Source organism: Delphinus delphis, chromosome 6, assembly GCF_949987515.2.
Source record: "Delphinus delphis chromosome 6, mDelDel1.2, whole genome shotgun sequence".
NCBI lineage: Eukaryota > Metazoa > Chordata > Mammalia > Artiodactyla > Delphinidae > Delphinus > Delphinus delphis.
The window spans coordinates 37222351-37235230 of record NC_082688.1 but is presented as its reverse complement, the minus strand read 5'-3'; the positions used below and the strand labels follow the sequence as shown (position 1 = coordinate 37235230).

The window sequence follows — 12880 nt, the reverse complement described above, 5'->3', positions numbered from 1 at the left end:
ATGCTCTTGGATTGGAAGAATTAATATTGTTAAAGTGGCCATACTACCCAAAGCAATCTGCAGATTTAATGCTATCCCTATCAAATTACCGATGACCTTTTTCACAGAACTAGAACAAATAATCCTAAAATTCATGTGGAACCATAAAAGACCCAGAATTGCCAAAGTAATCCTTAGGAAAAAGAACAAACCAGGAGGCATAACCCTCCCAGACTTCAGACAATATTACAAAGCTACAGTAATCAAAACGGCATGGTATTGGCACAAAAACAGACATGTGGGTCAATGGAACAGAACAGAGAGCCCAGAAATAAACCCACACACTTACGGTCAATTAATCTTTGACAAAGGAGGCAAGAATATACAATGGAGAAAAGACAGCCTCTTTGGCAACTGGAGTTGGGAAAGTTGGACAGCCGCATGTATATCAATGAAGTTAGAACACTCCCTCACATCCTACACAAAACTAAACTCAAGATGGCTTAAAGACTTAAGAATAAGACATGACACCATAAAACTAGAAGAGAACACAGGCAAAACATTCTCTGACATAAATCATAGCAATGGTTTCTTAGGTCAGTCTCCCAAGGCCATAGAGATAAAAGCAAAAATAAACAAGTGGGATGTAATCAAATTTACAAGCTTTTACACAGCAAAGGAAACCATAAACAAAATGAAAAGATAACCTACAGAATGGGAGAAAATATTTGCAAATGATGCAACTGACAAGGGCTTAATTTCCAAAATATACAAACAGCTCATACAACTTGACAACAAAAAAATAACACCGGACTTCCCTGGTGGCGCAGTGGTTAAGAATCTGCCTTCCAATGCAGGGGACATGGGTTTGATCCCTGGTCAGGGAACTAGATCCCACATGCATGCCACAACTAAGGAGCCCACCAGCTGCAACTAAGAAGCACACGTGCTGCAACTAAATAAAAAGGAGCTGCTGAGCCGCAACTGAGGAGCCCATGAGCCACAACTAAGGAGCCCATCTGCTGCAACTAAGACCTGGTGCAACCAAAATAAATAAATAAAATTTAAAAAAAACACAATCGAAAAGTGACCAGAAGGCCTAAAGAGACATTTCTCCAAAGAAGACCTACAGATGGCCAGTAACCACATGAAAAGATGCTTAACATTGCTAGTTATTAGAGAAATGCAAATCAAAACTACAGTGAGGTATCACGTCACACTGGTCAGAATGGCCATCATTAAACAGTCTACAAATAACAAATGCTGGAGAGGGTGTGGAGAAAAGGGAACCTGGTGGGAATGTAAATTGGTGCAGTCACTATGGAAAACAGTATGGAGGTTCCTTAAAAATCTAAAAACAGAGTTGCCAGGGGACTTCCCTGGTGGTCCAGCGGTTAAGACTCTGCGCTCCCAATGCAGGGGACCCTAGTATCCCACATGCCTCAACTAAAGATCCTGCACGCCACAGTGAAGATCCCACACGCGGCAACTAAGACCCAGCACAGCCAAATAAATAAATTAATTAAAAAAATAGAGTTGCCGTATGATCCTGCAATCCCACTCCTGGGCATATATCTGGAGAAAACTATAATTCAAAAAGATACATGTAATAGCTGATTCACTTTGCTGTACAGCAGAAACTAACACAACATTGTAAAGCAACCATACTCGAATAAAAATTATTAAAAAAAAGATACATGCATCCATATGTTCCTAGCAGCACTATTTACAATAGCCAAGACATGGAAACAACCTAAATGTCCATCAACAGATGAATGGATAAAGAAGGTGTGGTACATATACACAATGCAATATTACTCAGCCATAAAAAAGAATGAAATAGGGCTTCCCTGGTGGTGCAGTGGTTGAGAGTCTGCCTGCCGATGCAGGGGACACGGGTTCGTGCCCCGGTCTGGGAAGATCCCACATGCTGCGGAGCGGCTGGGCCCGTGAGCCATGGCCGCTGAGCCTGCGCATCTGGAGGCTGTGCTCCGCAATGGGAGAGGCCACAACAGTGAGAGGCCCGCGTACCACCAAAAAAAAAAAAAAAAAAAAAAAAAGAATGAAATAATGCCATTTGCAGCATCATGGATGGACCTAGAGATTATCATAGTAAGTGAAGTAAATCAGAGAAAGACAAATACCATGTGATATCACTTATATGTGGAATCTGAAATATGATACAAATGAACTTATTTACAAAATAGGAACAGACTCACAGACATAGGAAACAAATTTATGGTTACCAAAGGGGAAAGGGAGGGAGGGATAAATTAGGAGTTTGGGATTAGCAGATACAAACTACTATATATAAAACTGATAAGCAACAAGGTCCTCTTGTATAGCACAGGGAACTATATTCAATATCTTGTAATAACCTACAATGAAAAAGAATATATATATTTAACTGAACACTTTGCTGTGCACCAGAAACTAACACAATATTGTAAATCAACTATACTTCAATTAAAAAAAAAGAAAAAGAGCATCTGGGGTAAGAGTTTACTTCACTGCCAGCTAGAGAGGGTTAGGAGCAAACAATCTAAATAAAACAAGATGAGTTCTCCGCTTACCAGGCTTCTTAAGCTGTTCTGACCAATTCTTTTCTCCAAAATATACCAGCAATTTTAAGTAAACTCAAACCAATTAAAAAATAAAAACAGGTGCCAACACTGAGATGACACAAGGGTTGGAATTATATAACAAGGATTTAAAAACAGCCATCATAAAGATGCTTCAGTGAATAATTATGAACACATTTGTAACTGAACTAAATAAATGAAAAGCTGGAAACTCTTGGCAAAGAAATAAAGGATATAAAGAAGAACCAATTGTCAATTTTAGAACTAAAAAAATACAGTAACCAAAATTTAAAAACTCAATGGATGAGCTTAATAGCAGAATGGAGAGGACAAAGATTCAGTGAACACAAAGATGGGACAATAGAAATTACCCAGTTTGAACAAGAGAGAAAATAGATTGGGGAGAGAAATTAGATGAAGACAACCTCAGAGACCTGTGGAATTATAATAAAAGATCTGACATTCATGTCATAAGAATTCCAGGAGAGGAAAAAGAGAATGGAGATAAAAAAGTATCCCGAGAAATAATGACTGAAAGTTTCTCAAATTTGGCAAGAGGTATAAATCTACAGATGTAAGAAGCTGAGCAGACTCCAAACAGGTAAACCCAAAGTAATCCACACCAAGACACATCATAATCAAACTTCTATACACTAAAGACAAGGAAAAATATTGAAAGCAACAAGAGAGAAATTAGACCTTACCGATATAGGAGAAAAACAATTTGAATGACCATGGATAGCTCATCAGAAACCATGGAGAACAGAAGGAAGTGACACAGCATCTTTCAAAGGCTGAAAGAAAAGGACAGTCAGCTCAAAATTCTCTACCCAGTGAAAATATCTTTCAGGAATAAAGGAGAAATCAGTATTTCTTAGATGAAGGAAAAATAATAGACTACCCTAATGGCTTAAGGGTACCTACTGCTTGGGCCGCAGACGCTACAGGCCGAAGATGAGGCAGGTCCCTGAGCCTCCCCGAACCTTTCTACAAAGAGGTCTCTGTCACAGAGGGCGGCTGAGAGGACTGAGGGGGACCTCAGAGCGTGTGCAGAGCGCATGCATCTGGCCCCAGGTGGGCGCTGAATCAATGGCGGATGTTAGTCGAAAAAAGCTGATAACGACTCAACAGTAGGGAGTTGAACCTTTTTTTTTTAAATGAAAAAAAATCATTGATTTTCGTCCCCAAATCATATATTGAATGCCTACTGTAATGCGATGCACTATTTTAGGTTCTTGGGACACAACAGAGAACAAGACAGGAAGATCCCTGTTTCTTTTGGAATGTACATTCTAGTAGGGCGTGAGACGGAAGTACAGATGAAGAATAAATGAATTTAATAGTTATGTTAGAGAGTGGTGAATGCTATGAGGAAAAAGTAGAGCAGGGGAATGGGGGATGACATTAGATAGAAATGCCACTGGAACAAATTGAGGAGTGAAATGGGGCAAAGCCATGAAGGAGGCAAGGGAGTGAGCCATGTGGCTATCTGGAGGAAGAGTATTTCCAGCATGTGAAAAAGCTAGGAGGGAGGCCCAGAGCCAGGAGGGAAAGAGCTAGGAGGCCTGTGTGGTGGAAGAGACTGGTCAGGGGAGACTGGTAGGACATGAGGTCAGAGTGGCGGGAGGAAGTAGTGGTACAGATCAGGTTGGGCCTTACACGGCTGTAAAGACTTTGGCTGTAAAGACTTTGGGCCTTACATGGCTGTAAAGACTTTGGCTTTACTCTGAGTGAAACAGGAACCTTTGCAAGGTTTTGAGCAGAGGAATGATGTGTTTTGGATAGTTTTTAATAGGGTCATTCAGGCCGCTGTAGAGACTAGATTGGGAGGGAAACAGGGACACCTGTTACTAATAGATCAGGTAATGAACATCACTCAGCCATCAAAAAGGCTGACTTCAAAGTTGATGATGACAGCCACTGTGGACGTGCTCACATTTTCTTGCTGAGCCTGGTGAATATGCCAGGCTGTAGGGAGGGCCTACAGGTATCATCTCCTTTAATCTCAGGAAAACCTGCAGAGGGCAGTGATATCGCTGACCCCGAGGCTCAGGCCTGTCAGAGATGACTGCTCAATAAATACTTGCTACTTAAGTCTTTTATTTATTTATTTATTTATGTAAAATAAACGTAACAAAATTTTAAAAAAGAAGGACTTAAGGAAGTTCTTGGAACAGAAAGGAAGTGATAGAAGAAGAAATCATGGAACATCAGAAAGAATAATGGAAAGAGAAAAAATATGGGTAAATACAGTAGACTTTCCTTTCCTTGAGCTTCTAAATTATGTTTGACAATTGAAGTACTGTCCTAGTGGCTCTCATCTTTGTAGAGGAATTACTTAAGTTGGTTATATTATAAATGGAGTAAGAGTAAAAGGGACTTAAAGAAAGACGGCTTCTGTACTTCCTTGAACTGGTAAAATGCTGACCTCTATAGACTGTGATGTTATATATGTAAAGTATAATACCTAGAGTAACCATTAAAAGCTATACAAAGTGATACACTAAAAATACTGTAGATAAATCAATTTGCAGTTCTTTTTTTAAAAATTGAGGTATAATTAATATATAACATATTAGTTTCAGGTGTACAACATATTTGTATACATTGCAATACGATCACCACAGTAAGTGTAGTTACCATCCATCACCATCCAAAGTTGTAAAAATATTTTTTTCTTGTGATGAGACCTTTTAAGATTTACTCTTTTGGCAACTTTCACATATATACTACAATGTTATTGACTATAGTAATCATGCTGTACATCACATCTTATGACTTATTTATTTTATGATGGGAAGTTTGTACCTCTTGACCCCCTTCATACATTTTATGCCTCCCCAACCACCATTCTGTTGTCTGTATCTGTGGTTTTGTTTTGTCTGTTCATTTCTTTTGCTTTTTATGTTCCACATATAAGTGAAATCATATGTATTTGTCTTTCTCTGACTTATTTCACTTAGCATAACATCTTCAAGGTCCATCCATGTCGCAAATAGCAAGATTTTATTATTCTTATGACTGAGTAGTATTCCATTGTGTGTGTGTGTGTATACACACACCACATCTTCTTTATTCATCCATCGATAGACACTTAGGTTGTTTCCATATGTTTGCTATTGTAAATAGTGCTGCGATAAATATAGTGGTGCATATATTTGTCAAATTAGTGTTTTCGTTTTCCTTGGATAAATACACAGAAGTGGAATTGCTGGATCATATGGTAATTCTAATTTTAAGTTTTTGAGGAGCCTCCATACTGTTTTCCACAGTGGCTGCACCAATTTACATTCCCATCAGTAGTGCACGAGTGTTCCCTTTTCTCCACATCCTCACCCACACTTGTGGTTTCTTGTCGTTTTGCCAATAGCCATTCTAACAGGTGTGAGGTGATATCTCATTGTGGTTTTGATTTGCGTTTCCCTGATGATTAGCAAAATACAGTTCTTGAAAAATGTTCAAGTAACCTACAGGAAGGCAGGAAAAAGAAAACAGAAAAAAAAAAAAACCCACTGAGAACAAAACACCCCACAAAATAGCAGACTTAAGCCCTAACATTTAAAAAATTACATACAGTATAAATAGTCTACATACCAATTAAAAGACAGAGTTTGGTAGAGCAGATATAAAAGCATAACCCAATTATATGATTGATACATGCAACTTGGATACACCTCAAGGGCCTTATGCTGAGTGGGAAAAAAACAATCTCAAGAGATCACATTTTGTATGAATCTGTTTATATAACATTCTCAAAATGACAAAATTATTGAGATGAAGAACAAATTAGTGGTTACCGGGGATTAGGGATATTGAGGGGAGGTGGTAGGTATAACTCTAAAGATCTTTGTGGTGATGGAGTAGTTCTATATCTTGATTGCACTGGTTCTTACATGGATCTACACGTGTGATAAATGGCATAGAACCATACACATTGTACCAATGTCACTTTCCTTGTTTTGTTATGTAAGATTTAACTACTAGGGGGAACTGGGTGAAGGTTACATGGGACCTCTCTGTATTATTTTTGCAACTGTCTGTTGCACATCTATAATTATTTCAAAATAAAAAGTCGAAAAACCTATAGCAAATATCATATTCAATACTGAAACCTTAAAAATATTCCCTTTAAAATCAGAAAAAAATCAAGGATGCCAGCTATCATTATTTACATTCAAAAGTTTATTGGTAGGCCTAGCCCATGCAATAATATCAGACAAACAAAATATTTTAGGTTTAAAAAGAGAGAAAAAAATATAATTTTAGATAATATGATTTTCTACATAGGGAACTGGAGAATCAAGGCATAAATAATAGAATTGAGTTTAGCAGAATTATTAGATACAAGATCAATTTTCAAAAGTCAGCTGCATTTCTATGCAATAAAAATACCATTTATAATAGCAAAAAAGAGTGCCATAGAGAAATCTAACAAAAGATATATGGGACCATTTTGTGGAAAATTATAAAACAAGATATTAAAGGAGAAAATAAATGGGGAGACATGCTATTTTCAAGTATAGGAAACCTAAATATTTTAAAAACATACAGTCTCTTCATTTGTAGATTTAAATGTAGTTCTGATCAGAGTCGCAACATTAATTTTTGGGAACTTGCCAATCTGATTCTAAAACTTAAAAAGATTTGGTTATCATCTGAAAACCCATGTATATAATAGCCACATTAAAAAATCAAAGAGAAAAAAACCTTGTTATTTCAACTGATGCAGAAAAGAGTAGTCAAGGCACTGATGAACTAGGCAGGCGTCTCTTGCCTGGGTATCAAGATTTTAAAAATAACATTCTAGTTATAGAGTATTTGATATTTAAATGTGCACACATTATGACCAGTAAAGAAAAATAAAATGGATGTCAAATTTAGTACAGTATTCTAAGGTTAAAGTAGTGACAGCTGAAGCAGTCTTTGTTACTCTCTAGGTATTAATATCCAAATTCAGAATAAATTAGTAAAACTAGGCTACCAGGATTCTGAGGATTTTATTTTGCAAGTAACACCAAACACAATTTGATGTTTCTTTAAAAGTGAATTGTGCCGGAATTTTACTGAAATCTGGTGCATGTAATATGATCATCAAAACATTGTAATTTATGAAAATAGTTAATTTAAAAATGGTAACTGGAATATTTTATGTTTCAGTGTCCTTTCACATCATTTCTTTTACCTCCTCTTCCCCTCATTTTACAGAAACTGGATTGACAAAAATCTTCATTTTCCAGAACAGACAGAATTTTCATTTCTATCTGAAAACCTTGAGGCCTAAGGTAGTTATGCTTTTTGTCTAAGGGCCCATGTAATGAAGTGTCAGAACCAAGTCTACAATCAAGACCTCCTTGTTCCTAGGCATTAGCAGCTGCAGCTTTTGCTCCACTCCCATGGGCTTAACGTAGCTTTTTAAAAGTTATCATTGAAATATTGGAATACACTCAGTTTTTAGATGGTATATCTTCATAATGACAAATACTTAGAAAAACATTTTCCTCTATGATTTCTCTCAAGGGCCTGTGTTTATTACTCAAGGGCTAGAGAAGACCCTGAATTAGCAATGATTCCATCCAATTCCAAAAAGATACTTATTGAGCAAACACCATGTAATTAGTCCATTTAAATAGAGCAAATAAACCTAAGACAAATTAGTAAAAGCAGACTTTTGTAGATATAAAATAGGAAAATAACTAATAAAACAAATTTAATGAGAACAACATTGGTAATAAAAGCATTTTTATTAGGAGATGATCTTAACCTGCATGGATTTCCCCTTGATATGCACAGTGTTTTGTGGATGTACCTGCATTTTTCTGGAGAGCAGGTGTGTAGCTTTTGTTAAATTATCAAAGGAGTCTGTAATTTTAAAGGTTAAGACTTTATTGTAACACAGTGATGGGAGGGAAGGCATATTGGTGCAGTTTCGTTGAGGAGTAGGTGATGATAAAAAAGATGGGCTATGCCTGGGAAAAACTGAAAAGGAACAAAATGTATCTTCTTCATTTCTGGACTCTCCTGGTATCCTCTGTCCTCCCTTATGCTGTCTTTCCAAAGCAGGAGATTTAGAAAGATTTATTCTTGAAGAAATTAAATAGGAAAAGTTCTGGATTTAGGATACCACAATACCCTTGTTTTAGCCTTTTGCCTGACTAGCCCCCAGGACCTGGCACTCAAACTCTTAGAGATTTTGTGGGGCTAATGGGTTTTGCCTCTCATTGGACTGAAATACTGCTCTGTACCTTTTTCTCATGTTGTTCCTTCTTCTCTTTGCCTATCTATGTTTTATCCATTTCCTTAATCCCAGTTCTACTTCTATCTATTTGATAACAGCTTTGGTTATTAATCCCAACCTTACTCATCTGTCCTTTCTCTTTGGCATATTTTATCTTAACATTACATTTTGGTTTCTAAGTTGACAGTGAATTATATGATTAGCTCTTTTCCTCCATGTGCTTGCATTGTTTTTGCTGTCTCTCTCACCTTCCTTAGGGTAGTGACTATGTTTTTTTCTTTTTCTTCTCCTCCTCCAGCTGCCTCCATGGTGGCATTCTGGTGGAATGGAAAGAACTAGACTTAGAGTCAGACGACCTGAATCCTTTATCTAGTGCCATTATTTAATCCATGTGATGTTCCCAGTTGATTCTTAATGTGACCCAGCCACACAACCTCTCTGAGCTCAAGTTTCTTCTTACCTGTAAAATGGAGATAAAAAGGAAAATTGACATAAAACCCCAATATCCAAGAATAGGAATGGTCCATTTTGGTGTTCTCACATTACTGGATGTAAACTGTTGTCCTTTAGAACTCCACTGCCTTAGACATTCATGCTCTTCTACTGGAATCCCAACTTCTCTGCAACTTTCTCTAACCAGCTCTGCAACTTCGTTTCAGTCCCTCAAGATTCAAGTTGGGAGCATGTGATTGCTACACCTAGGTCTTTTGCCTTTGGCTTTTGCAGTGAGTCGTAGGGTTCTGCTTCCCGTCTCTCGGGATTTCTTCAGAAGAGGAAGAGTATTTTGGTACTAGGGAGCCCAAAGGGCAATTAGCCACCTCATCCATTTAATGCAGTTTTTCCTTCTTGTTTAACACCATTTTATACATAGTCGTTTTAATCTATAATTCCCTAATGACATGATGTTGAACATCTTTTCATATGGTTACTTGCCATCATTGTATCTTCTTTGGTAAGGTGTCTGTTAAAGTCTTTTGCCCATTTTAAAATCAGGTTGTGTGTTGTCTTCCTGTTGAGTTTTAAGGGTTCTGTGTATATTTTGGATAGCAGTCCTTTATCAGATGAGTCTTTTGCAAATATTTCTTCTAGTATGTGGCTTGTTTCCTCATTCTCTTGACATTGTCTTTCACAGAGCAGAAGTTTTTAATTTTAATGAAGTCCAGCTTATCAGTTATTTCTTTCATGAATTATTCCTCTTGTATCTAAAAGACCATCACATGCCCTAGGTCATCTGTTTTCTCCTATGTTATTTTCTAGGAGTTTTATAGTTTTATGTTTTACATTTAGGTCTATGATCCATTTGGAGTTAATTTCTGTGAAGTCTTTGTCTAGATTCATTTTTTTTACATGTAAATGTCCATTCCTCCTAGCCCCATTTATTGAAAAGACTATCATTGCTACTACCATTGTATTGCCTTTGCTTCTTTGTCAAAGATCAGTTGACTACATTTACATGGATCTATTTCTAGCTCTCTATTCTGTTCCATTGATCTGTTTGTCTGTTCTTTTCCTAATACTATACTGTCTTGATTACTATTAACTTTACAGTAAGTCTTAAAGTTGGTTAGTGTCAGTCCTCCAACTTTGTTCTTTTACTTCAGTATTGAGTTGGCTGTTCTGGGTCTTTATCCTCTCCATATACACTTTAGAATCAGTTTGTCTGTATCCACAAAGTAACTTGCTAGGATGTTGATTAGGATTGCATTGAACTTAAAGATAAAGTTGAGAAGAACTGACATCTTGACAATATTGAGTCTTCCTATCCATGAACATGGAATATCTATTTCATTCTTTGATAGCTTTCATCAGTTTTGTAGTTTTCTTCATAGAGATCTTATACATATTTTGTTAGATTTATACCTATTTGTTAGATTTATATAAATGGTAATGTGTTTTTAACTTCAAATTTCACTTGTTCATTGTTTATATATAGGAAAGTGATTGACTTTTGTACAGTAACCTTGTATTTTGCAACCGTGCCATGATTGCTTATTTAGTTCCAGAAGCTTTTTGGTTGATTCTCTTAGATTTTCTACATAAATGATCATATAATCTACTCAACATAGAGGACCATGTCATATGCAAGAATAAAAAATTTTTTAAAGAAAAAAGTATAGAGAATAATATATTACATAATCATGTACTCACCAGCTAGATTTAACATGTTAATGTTTTTCATATTAGTTAAGGTTAAAAAAATAGTATATTATGGATAAAGTTGAAGCATCCTTTACAGTCTCAATCCCTTCTCTCCCAAGATATAATCACTCTCAAAGTTGGTATGCAGTTTTTCCTTTCATGATTTTTATTCTAAAACTTGTATATCTATCCATCCATCCATTCACCCATCATACAGAGATATTCATTCCCTTATATTTTCTTCGGAAAATTCTAAAGCTTTGCTTGTCACATTTAGATAATTTAACATTTAATCAATCCCCTAATCTTTTGCTATTATAAACATTGCTTCAACTTATTAACTGGTATAAACTTCTTTCTGTACCTGTGGAATCTATCTATAGAGTAAATTTCTAAGTGTGGGATTGCTGCTAGGAGTTTTGATCTTTGACCAATAAATATTGTCATGTAAACACGACCATAGTTGAGATACAGACAGTTTCATCACCCCAAAATGTTTCCTTGAGTTTCTTTGTACTGCTGTACTTTCTATTATGGTTTTGCTTTTTCTAGCATGTTATGTAAATGGAGTCATAGAGCATGTAGTCTTGTGTCTAGCTTTTTCACTTAGCAAAATTTGCTTCTCAGATTCATTTTTTGTTGTGTGTATCAGTAACTCTTTCATTTGTATTGCTGAGTAGTATACTATTGTATAGATATGCCACAATTTGTTTATCAGGACATTTGGGTTCTTTCTAGGTTTTTGGCTGTTATCAATAATGTTCTTATGAACATTCATGTACAAGTATTTGTGTGGACATAAATTTTCATTCCTCTGGGGTAAATACTTAGAAGACTAATTGCTGGAATATATGATAAATATGTTTAACTTTGTAAGAAACTTCTAAGCTGTTTCCCAAAATGATTGTTTCATTTTGTGTTCTCATCAGCAATATATGAGAGTTCTAGTTGGTCCACATCCTCATTAATGCTTGGTTCTGTCAGATTTGTAAATTTTAGATCATCTAGTGGGTATATAGTGCTATCTCATTATGTTTTTAATTAACATTTCCTTGATGAATAATGATATTGAGCTTCTTTTCATGTGCTTATTTGCCACCTGTGTATCTTTTTTTGGTGAAGTGTCTGTTCAAATCTTCTGTCCAATTTTAAAAATATGGGTTCTTTGCTTTCTTAATATTGAGTTTTGAGATTTTTTTTATAGTCCTTTATCAGTCTTATCAGATACATTTTGCAAATATTTCCTCTTGGTCTATAACTTTTTAACAGAGTCTTTTGAGGAATACATGTTTTAACTTCTGAAAAAGTCTAGTTTATCAATTTTTTTCTTTTAAACTTCATGCTTTTTGTATCCAGTTTAAGAAATCTTTGCCTAATCGCCCAAGGCCAGTAAGATTTTCTCCTATGTTTTCTTCTAGATGTTTTATAGTTTTAGCTCTTACATTTAGTTCTATTAAACTAAATGTAATTTAGTTTGATAGGGATTGCATTAAATCTGTAGATTGTTTTGGGTAGTATGGCCATTTTAACAATATTAATTCTTCCAATCCAAAAGCATGGGATATCTTTCCATTTCTTTAAATCTTCTTCAATTTCCTTTATCAATGTTTTATAGTACTTGGTGTATAAGTCTTTCACCTCCTTGGTGAGGTTTATTCTTAAGTATTTTTTGATGTGATTTTAAAAGGGATTGTTTTTTTTACTTTCCCTTTCTGATATTTCATTGTTAGTGTAAAGAAATGCAACTAATTTCTGTATGTTAATCTTGTATCCTGCTACCCTGCTGAATTCATTTATCAGTTCTAATAGTTTTTGCGTGGAGTCTTTAGGGTTTTCAGTATATATTTAGTATCATGTCATCTGCATATAATGACAATTTTACCTCTTCTCTTCCAGTTTGGATACCTTTAATTTGGACAGGAACTCTTCTTGATATCTGCTTATT

The 12880-nt window shown here is 35.8% G+C and overlaps 1 protein-coding gene across 4 annotated transcripts in view; it reads left to right on the top strand.

The window, feature by feature from the left end:
• UNC13B (unc-13 homolog B) overlaps nt 1-12880 on the top strand; it is a 224937-nt gene that overhangs the window by 40534 nt on the left and 171523 nt on the right. The window lies entirely within an intron of this gene.